This window comes from Nelumbo lutea, chromosome 3, assembly GCF_056320005.1.
Source record: "Nelumbo lutea isolate HS-2025 chromosome 3, American lotus-T2T, whole genome shotgun sequence".
In the NCBI taxonomy this organism is placed as follows: Eukaryota; Viridiplantae; Streptophyta; class Magnoliopsida; order Proteales; family Nelumbonaceae; genus Nelumbo; species Nelumbo lutea.
The window spans coordinates 35,510,555-35,519,606 of record NC_142686.1 but is presented as its reverse complement, the minus strand read 5'-3'; positions in this window follow the sequence as shown (position 1 = coordinate 35,519,606).

The following is a 9,052-nucleotide window of genomic DNA, read 5'->3' as shown; positions in this document are numbered from 1 at the left end:
CCCTTCTTTGAAAAACTCCCAACACCCACTCCAGCCCCAAGATGGCCTCCTCCAGCAATGCCGGATGTGGAACTGAAACAACCACTACCGGAGAGCAACTTAATGCTCCGGCGGTGTGCATTGGGTAGTTCACCATCCCCCTTTCAGTGGATGGGATCCCAAGTTTGAATGTGCCACATGCGGTGGCACCTCTGAACACTCCCTCGCTGAACATCCCTCTCCCACTCCCCATCGAAACGAATTTCCCGAAACCGACTGCTGTCCCACTGGCAGCCCGCCAAAACCAGATAGATGATCTGATGCAGTGCATGCGGGCAATGCAGGCCCAAATGCAGCAATTCTAGCAGCACCAACTCCAACAACACCAGGTGTTGCACCACCTCTCCCAACACCATTATCAACAACAATTCCCTCAACTACCCTTGAACCAGCCACTTCCCCCCGGCACCCTGTTTCAAAGCCGGTCAAGGCCTCCCCTCAAGGTGGACGACCTCACCAAGGAGAGGCTTCCCGACCGCAGAACCCCCCTAACAGTTAGGCCTCATCCCTGGGCCGAAAACAAAGAAAGATCACTCCTGCCTCGCAGCCTGCGGGTGGGTCAAGAACCTCGCCAACAAAGTCACCTCGGCGCTCCAGGCCTGAGTTCCCACTCACGGAGAACTGCTTCAGCGCCTTGGCAGCAGGCCAACAATCCGGGCCCATCGAGCTCAGCAACACAGAGGCAAGCAGAGCCAGCACCAGGCCCACTCAAAGAAGGCACCGACAAAGTCGTCGAACTGCTACCCGCATGCTACCCAAGCTCAGAGGAAAGGAAGAAACGAACTCGGGCGAGGTAAAAATCGTCCTCATTCTCTCAGTTCCTTCCCCCCTTTTAGCGGAACTGTTGGCAGTCCCCTTGCCTAGAGATTTCAAACTCCCTTCTCTGGACAAGTATGATGGGTCCTTTGACCCCAACGACCACGTTGACGCGTTTCAGTCGCAAATGCACCTCACTAGGGCAAGCGAGTCATGCATGTGCGTGGCCTTCACCACCACTTTCAGAGGGGTGGTCTGCACCTGGTACCGGAATCTAGCTTCTGGGTCAATAAAAAGCTGGCCCCATTTCGTGCAGATCTTCACTACGCACTTTGTCACCAGCAAAAGGTGTCCCAGAACCGAGGAAAGTATCTTCGGGGTAATCCAAAGGGAGGGAGAACCCATCCGGAGCTACATCAAATGGTTCAATGAGGCATGTCTACAAATCCCTCAGTTAGACCCCGCGGTACAGCTCGTCGCGGCCAAAAGGGGTGTGACGCACAAAGAATTCAAATGGGAACATCGTGGCTAGCCAGCCAGCAACCGTGGCCGACTTCCTCCAGCTCGTGGACAAGTTTATGAGAACAGAGGAAGAGATCAACCAGAGAAACGAAGGCGGTGTTGAAAAAAGAAAAAGAGAAAGCGAGCCCTCCAACCTCGGCGACAGAAGAGGCCACAACCGAGATGCGAAGCCAAGTCAGGCATCCCGAGCTCCCCTAGCAGTTCGGACGGACTACACGTCGTTGAACACAAGGCGGACCGAGATCTTGGTGACGATCAAGGACGCCCCCTACATAAAGTGGCCACCTCGCCTAAAGAGCAACCCAAACGAAAGGAACAAACATTTATATTGTAGTTTTCATAAAGATCACGGTCATAGTACCGAGCAATGTAATAATTTCCGCGACGAGATAGAGGGACTCATCCATCGCGGGTACTTGAGAAATTTTGTACATAGTGACAATAGTAATAAAGCAGGTCGGAAAGGGGAACACAGGAAGGATGTCCCCGGGCCGAGCAACAGACCGGCCGAAGCCTTGCAGCGACCTCCCCCAGAAGAAAGGCCAGTCCGGGGAACCATTCACGTGATAGTGGGCGGTTCAGTGGTGGTAGGATGCACTTCGGCGGCAACAAGGACGTCAGTTCGCGAAGCAACCCGAGAGGAGCAGAACCCTCCCAAGAGGCCAAAGAAGGAAGACCCAATCTTTTTTACAGAAGACGATGTGCGAGGTGTTCAATACCCCCACGACGACGCGCTCGTAATAAAGCTAAGGATCATTGACTTCGAAGTTCGGTGCGTACTGGTAGACTCAGGCAGTTTGAAGGACATACTATTCAAATCGGCGTTCGACCAATTGCAGTTGTAGAAAAGCGATTTGAAACCCACTCACACTCCTCTGGTAGGCTTCAGCGGAGTGGAAGTCAGGCCCTTGGGAAAAATAACAGTACCTGTGGAAGTCGGCACATGGCCGTGCGCGGTAAGACTCAACCACGATTTCCTGGTGGTCGCAACCCCCTCCCCATACAACGCCATAATAGGGCGACGAATTACGCATATTCTTCGTGCATTGGTCTCCACCAATTATCTGGCAATGAAGTTCCCCACGGACTTCGGTGTGGGGGTAGCGCGGGGCGACCAACTCGAGTCCCGCAAGTGCTATGTTGCTGCCCTAAAGGGAAAAAACAAGGCAGCCGATGACCTCGAACTAGAGCGACCGACGGAGCAGGGCGAGGAACGAGCTTCGCCCACTAAGGAAACAGTCGCAGTCCCGACCTCGGCTACAGATACGATGCGAACTCTATAGATCGGCGCCTCCGTCAAGGAGCCTTTGCGAACTAAACTGGTGAGCTTCTTACTCCAAAATTTAGATATTTTTGCATGGTCTGCAACAGATAGGCCCGGAGCGCTGGAGGGCGGTCGACGACGAAGTCGAAAAGCTCCTCGTAGCGGACTTCATAAGGGAAGTTCATTACCCGAGCTGGGTAGCCAACGGCAAGTGGCGCATGTGCGTCGACTACACCAATCTAAACCGAGTTTGCCCAAAAGACTACTTCCCCCTACCCCGAATTGACCGCCTCGTCGACGCGACCTTAGGACACGAGCTGCTAAGCTTCCAGGACGCCTACTCAGGCTACAACCAGATTAAGATGGACCAGTCCGACCAAGAAAAAACCAGCTTCATTGCCGAGTTCGGCCTGTACTGTTACAAGGTCATGCCCTTCGGACTAAAGAATGCTGGCGCAACCTTTCAAAGACTTGTAAATAAACTTTTTCGGCCTTTAATTGGCATGAAAATCGAATGTTATGTAGATGACATGGTCGTCAATACATAATTTTCGCGAGAATCAATAAGAGACTTGGATTCTGTCTTCCAAATTCTGCGTCAGTATAACATGAGACTAAACCCAAACAAGTGTGTATTCGGTGTCACCTCGGGTAAGTTCCTAGGGTACATTGTCAACCGACGCGACATTGAGGCCAACCCAGACAAAATAAAGGCCATCCTTGATATGAGACCACCTCGGAAAGTAAAAGAAGTTCAAAGGCTAAACGACCGCATAGCCGCCCTGAGCCGCATCATGTCCAAGTCGGCAGACCGCTGCCTGCCTTTCTTCAAGGCAATCAAAGGCAAAGGGTTCGAATGGACCCGAGATTGCCAGCTCGCATTCGATGAGCTAAAGACTTACCTCGCCACCATAACGACCTTAGCCAGACCCGAGGAGGGCGAGGTCCTAGAACTGTACCTCTCGGTGAGCGGCGAAGTGGTCAGTTCGGTATTAGTAAAACAAGTAGATCGAGTCCAGCGGCCCGTCTATTATGTTAGTAAAATTCTGTAGGGAGCTGAAACAAGGTACCCGCAGATTGAAAAAATTGCCTACGCACTGGTGATATCAGCTCGGAAACTCTGCCCATACTTCCAAGCTCACACCGTCGTTGTCTTAACCGACAAACCCCTAAGACTAGTTTTGCTGAAGCCCGAGGTCTCCGGTAGGCTGACGAAATGGGCCATCGAAATCAGTGAGTACGATCTCTAGTACAAACCCCAGACCGCAATTAAGGCCCAAGCTTTGGCAGATTTTATCGCCGAGTGCACTTTCAGCCACGAAGCCCTACAAGTCGAGCCCAAGGCCCCCAGTTCGGGTGAACTCGGAGCTCTCGAGCCAATAGAGTCTGAACCCCGTGAAGTAGCAGCAAGTGTGGCATCTCTCCTAGTCAGGCGTAACGCGAACTGGGATGAGGAGCCCTGGATCCTTCACGTGGATGGTTCCTCGAACCAGCAAGGCAACGGGGCTGGAATAGTCTTATGCGGCCCGGGCGGCACAAAATTAGAGTACGCACTACGCTTTGAGTTCGCGGCATCCAACAATGAGGCAGAGTACGAAGCACCGATAGCTGGGCTGGACCTAGCACGAAAGGTGAAGGCAAAGCACCTGGTCATCTGCAGCGATTCCCAGCTCGTGGTCAACCAAGTTATGGGCATGTATGAAGCACTCGAGCTCTCCATGATCGCATATTTGGCGAAAGTAAAAGAGGCCCTGCACAACTTCCAGTCACACTTCATCAGGCAAATCTCGAGGTCAGAGAACACTGAGGCCGACGCTCTGTCCCGGTTAGCCAGCACAAGTCACAACAACATGAGAACCGTGTACATAGAGGACTTACCTCGGGCTAGTATTCTCGGGGGGGGGGGGGGGGGGGGCAGAGGAGGTCGCTCCCATCCTGGAAGCAAAGCCGAGTTGGATCGACCCACTCGCGAGCTTCTTGATAGACGGAACCCTCCCTGCAAAACGCAATGCAGCCAAGTGGGTGCAGCGCCAGGCAACCAAATACGTCATAATAGACGAACGGTTATTCTGACGGTCCTACACGCTCCCCTACTTGCGTTGCCTGCGACCTGCCGAAGCCGAGTTCGTACTCCGCAACACTCATGTAGGCCTGTGCGGCGGACACTTGGGGGGCAGAGCACTCGCCCAAAAAGCACTCCGATAAGGATACTACTGGCCAACGATGAAGGCAGAAGTTGTCGAGCTCGTCAGAAAATGCGACAAGTGTCAGAAGCATGCCAATCTCCACCATCAGCCTGCCTCCGACCTCAAATACCTCGCTAGCCCGTGGCCCTTTGCACAATGGGGCATCGACCTCCTGGGGCCATTCCGTGGCCCTTTGCACAATGGGGCATCGAACTCCTGGGGCCATTCCCACCAGCAACAGGCGGAAGAAAATTCCTCGTTTGTTGTAGTAGACTACTTTACGAAGTGGATAGAAGCCAAATCTCTAGCAACTGTTACGGCCCGAAACATACAGAACTTCTTTTGGAAGAATATAGTATGTCCTTTCAGGTTACCTCGGGTACTAATTTCCGACAACGGCAAGCAGTTTGAGGATATCAAGTTCCAAGAGTGGTGCCAGAACATGGGGAATCAGCAAAACTTCACATCAGTCGCGCACCCGCAGGCAAATGGTTAGACGGAAGTAATGAACAGAGCCATCCTGCGCAGACTGAAAGCACGTCTGGATCAAGCTAAGGGATTGTGGGCCAAAGAGCTGCCAAGTGTCTTGTGGGCTCACCAAACTACAGAAAAAACTGCCACGGGAGAAACCCCCTTCAACCTCACTTACGGCATTGAAGTAGTGATCCCAGCGGAAATCGAAGTACCAACATTGCGACTAGAAACATACGACGATCGGACAAACGGAGATGAGTTACGCACCAACCTTGACCTACTGGACGAGGTAAGGGACCTCGCGCACATCCGGACAATGGCTTACCATCAGCAGGTAGCTCGCTACTACAATGCTAGAGTAAAGCAACGAAGCTTTCGAGTCGACGACCTGGTCCTTCGTAAGATTATGGTGTCCGAACCCGGCGTGGGCAAACTTGGACCAAACTGGGAAGGGCCCTATAAAGTAAAGAGAGCGCTCGGGGGGGCATACGAACTCGAAACTTTGGAAGGCAAACAAGTACCTCGAACGTGGAACATCGTGAACCTAAGGCGATACTACCTATAAACCGCCAAGCGAGGTGGACGAATCATCCACCGTTTCAGTTTGAACCCCCTTTTGTAAGAATCCACCATCAGATCATCAAAATGCGGAGAGGCAATGTAGGTTTCAATGGCCTTCTTCTTGGCGTCTTCAATGCCTTGGGAAAAAATCTGCGTTTTCTCCCTAATGTCCTTTTGAAGATACTCGACTTGATGCTGCAAATCCAACTTCAAGTCTGCCATGTGCTTGACAATGACCCCCATATACTCGGCATCACGTTGAGACCTCGCTTGCCTGGCCATTGCGACGCGAGCAGCCTATTCGGCAGCATAAGCGGCCGCCTCAGCAGCTCAGGTATTCGCCTCTACAGCACGGAAAGCCTCTTCAGCAGCATGAGCGGCAGCCTCAACAGCTCACGCCTGCCGCGAGCTCCTCTCCACTTGGGCTGCTAAGGCATGAATTGAAGAATTCACCTACCAAAAGAAACAAGTGAGCAATGACAACAGAAGTGACAAAATGAAAAAGGCAAACGAAATCTGACATACCACCATAGCATGTTTTACGGCGCGACAAGCGACCTGGTTCAAAGGAAGATCGGTCCACGCCGCGATCTCCTCAGGGAAAGTAGCCTCCCTACTCTTCTGAAGAGCGTAGTTCGGCGTCAACACGCTCTTGAACTCCCCTTGAGCTCCCGAACCCGAGGGCCCAGCCCGCATATTAGCGGACCCAGAGTGAGCAGAAGCACTTGAGTATGCAGGAGCGCCCGTATAGGTGGTCTCAGCGTAAGGCACCCCAACAACTTCATGAAATGGAGTCACCTCGGGCTCCCTGGGAAAATCCTCCGGCGTGTTGTTTGGAACTTGAGGCTCCTCTTCCGGGTGTAGCTCGGTACGAGTTCGCTTGGCGACCCGCTTCCTCCTCTTCATACCTTGGAACAGACGCCCCCCACGAGTTCTCTCTGTGTCCATCACACCTGCAGAAACGAGTTCAACATCAGAAAAAATAAAGGAACAAGGCAACAAGAAACCGCAGTACTAGAAAACTACCCGAACTCAGGCCAGCCGTAATAAGCTTGGCCTCTATTAAGTAGTGATGGCACTTTAAACCTTGCTGTGCCCATTGCCAGAGGCCCTTCACCGTCTCTTTGTCGAGAGTAACACCTGAATCAGGAGCGGCCTCACCCCACCCGGTCTGAAAGGGCCATCCTTGTGCACTTTGCACACCGAAGTAGTCCCGCTTCCACGCCGGGACCTTATTAGGAAGATCGTGCAGAAGCTTAAAGCCCGAGCGAGGAGAAAGGTAATACGTCCGTCTTACCCCAGGAAGAGAACCCGCCTGTCTCTTGAGCATCAAGATGGAGGAGAATATCTCTAAATCTAAAGGGAAATTCTGCTCGCAAAAAAGGGAGAATGTCCCCACTTGGTTCCGAATAGAGTTTGGATGAAGTTGGCCAATGGTGACACCGAAATGGTTTATGACTTCGACCAGAAGGGGGTGGAAAGGAAGTCGCAACCCCACAGCGAGCTGCTCTCGAAAAATCATGATCTCATCAGGACCGTGTTCCCAAGGAAAGCTACCCTACGAAATAAAATATGTATACCCCCCAGGCAAATTGTAAGACATAAGTATAGATTGAAGCCCCTTGGGCATCATGGTCGAGGGACCAAACCTGTCTAGCATCCGACCTCGGTGAGAGGTAGACGCCAAACTGCTCGAAGTGGCTCGGCCTACTGGTTCATAGTCCTCAAATTCCACCTCATGATCACTGAGGCAGTCCGGGGATATGGCTCGGTTTGTAGAACCTACGTCAGTCCTACTTGAAGAGTCGTCTGAGCTATTAAAGCTAGACATTGAGGAAAAGAGGTGGATTCAGGAAAATACTCACTGGAAGAAAGTTTTGAAGGCTCTGGAGACGGGAACAAGCCAAAGAAACCTTGGAGGCTATGTAACCAGCCTAGGCGCGAGCTGAAAAAACTTGGTCGCAAGCTGAAAAGTTGGACGCGAGCTCAATAGGCAAACCGTAGAAGTGACAAATCGACTGGGGTACCCCACTTTTTATAGCTACAGTAACCAAGAACCGATCGTACAAAACAAAGACGATCTGACGACCCACATTCGCGTTGGCCGCACGTCCCCTGAGGTTGAGACGTGATTGGCACACGTCCTTCCAAAAAAAGTGAAACGTCGACGCACGTCTTTTTGAATCCCTGAGTGAAGATAATGGTGTCATCAGCATAAAGACTATGAGTGATAACCGAACAACCCCTATGAGTAGCATAAACACTTGCAGGGTGATCCTCACAATGATAAATAGATAAGGAGACAAAGGGTCCACTTGACACAACCCTCTTGTGGACTAAAAGTATCCTGCAACTCCTCCATTCCATAGAACTGAAAACCAACAGTTATTAACCATTTTCTTAACCAAACCAATCCATGTTTCACTAAAACTGAACATTCTCAAAACTGCAAAAAAAAAGGACCAATTCAACCGATCATAGGCTTTCACCATGTATAGTTTCAGCACAACATTCCCCCTACCGCCTTCCTATCAATATCATTAACCAGTTCCTGCACCAAGGCCACATTATCCATGATATTCTGTTCCTGTATAAAGGCACCATGTTCTTGTGAAATCAATTTAGGTAAAATATTTGCTAGCCTCTCAGTAACCACCTTGGCAATAATTTTGTACCAAAAATTACCTAGGCTTATGGAGCGAAAATCTGTTAAACTTTCAAGAACTTTACATTTTGTAATGAGAGTAATAAAAGAGGAAGTGTAACTCACCAGGAGCTAGCCACCATTAAAAAAGTATTGGACAGCCCCTACTACGTCAACACAAATGATGTCCCAACATGAGATAAAGAAATGCCCCATAAAGTCGTCCAGACCTAGAGCACTATCTTTGTCCATGGCGTGGAACACCTCATGGATTTTAGTCTCTGAAGACACGACCAATAAAACATCATTGTCTTCCTGGTTTACGGAATAACCTCCAGCAAATATCATCGCAATCTGCCCCTTCCTCTGACATAACATTGCAAAAGTAGTTCACTGCCATCAATTTTATTTCCTCCAGGTCAGTAATCCAATCCCCTATCAAGTCTTTAAATTTTGCAAATTCTGATTCTGATTCTATTCATTTTTTACAGAGAGATGGAAAATTTTGGAGTTTCTATCACATTCTTTTAACCATTTCATTCTAGATTTTTGTCGCCAAAAATTTTCCAGCAAATATGTGAATCTCATGAAGTTTCTTCCGTTCCT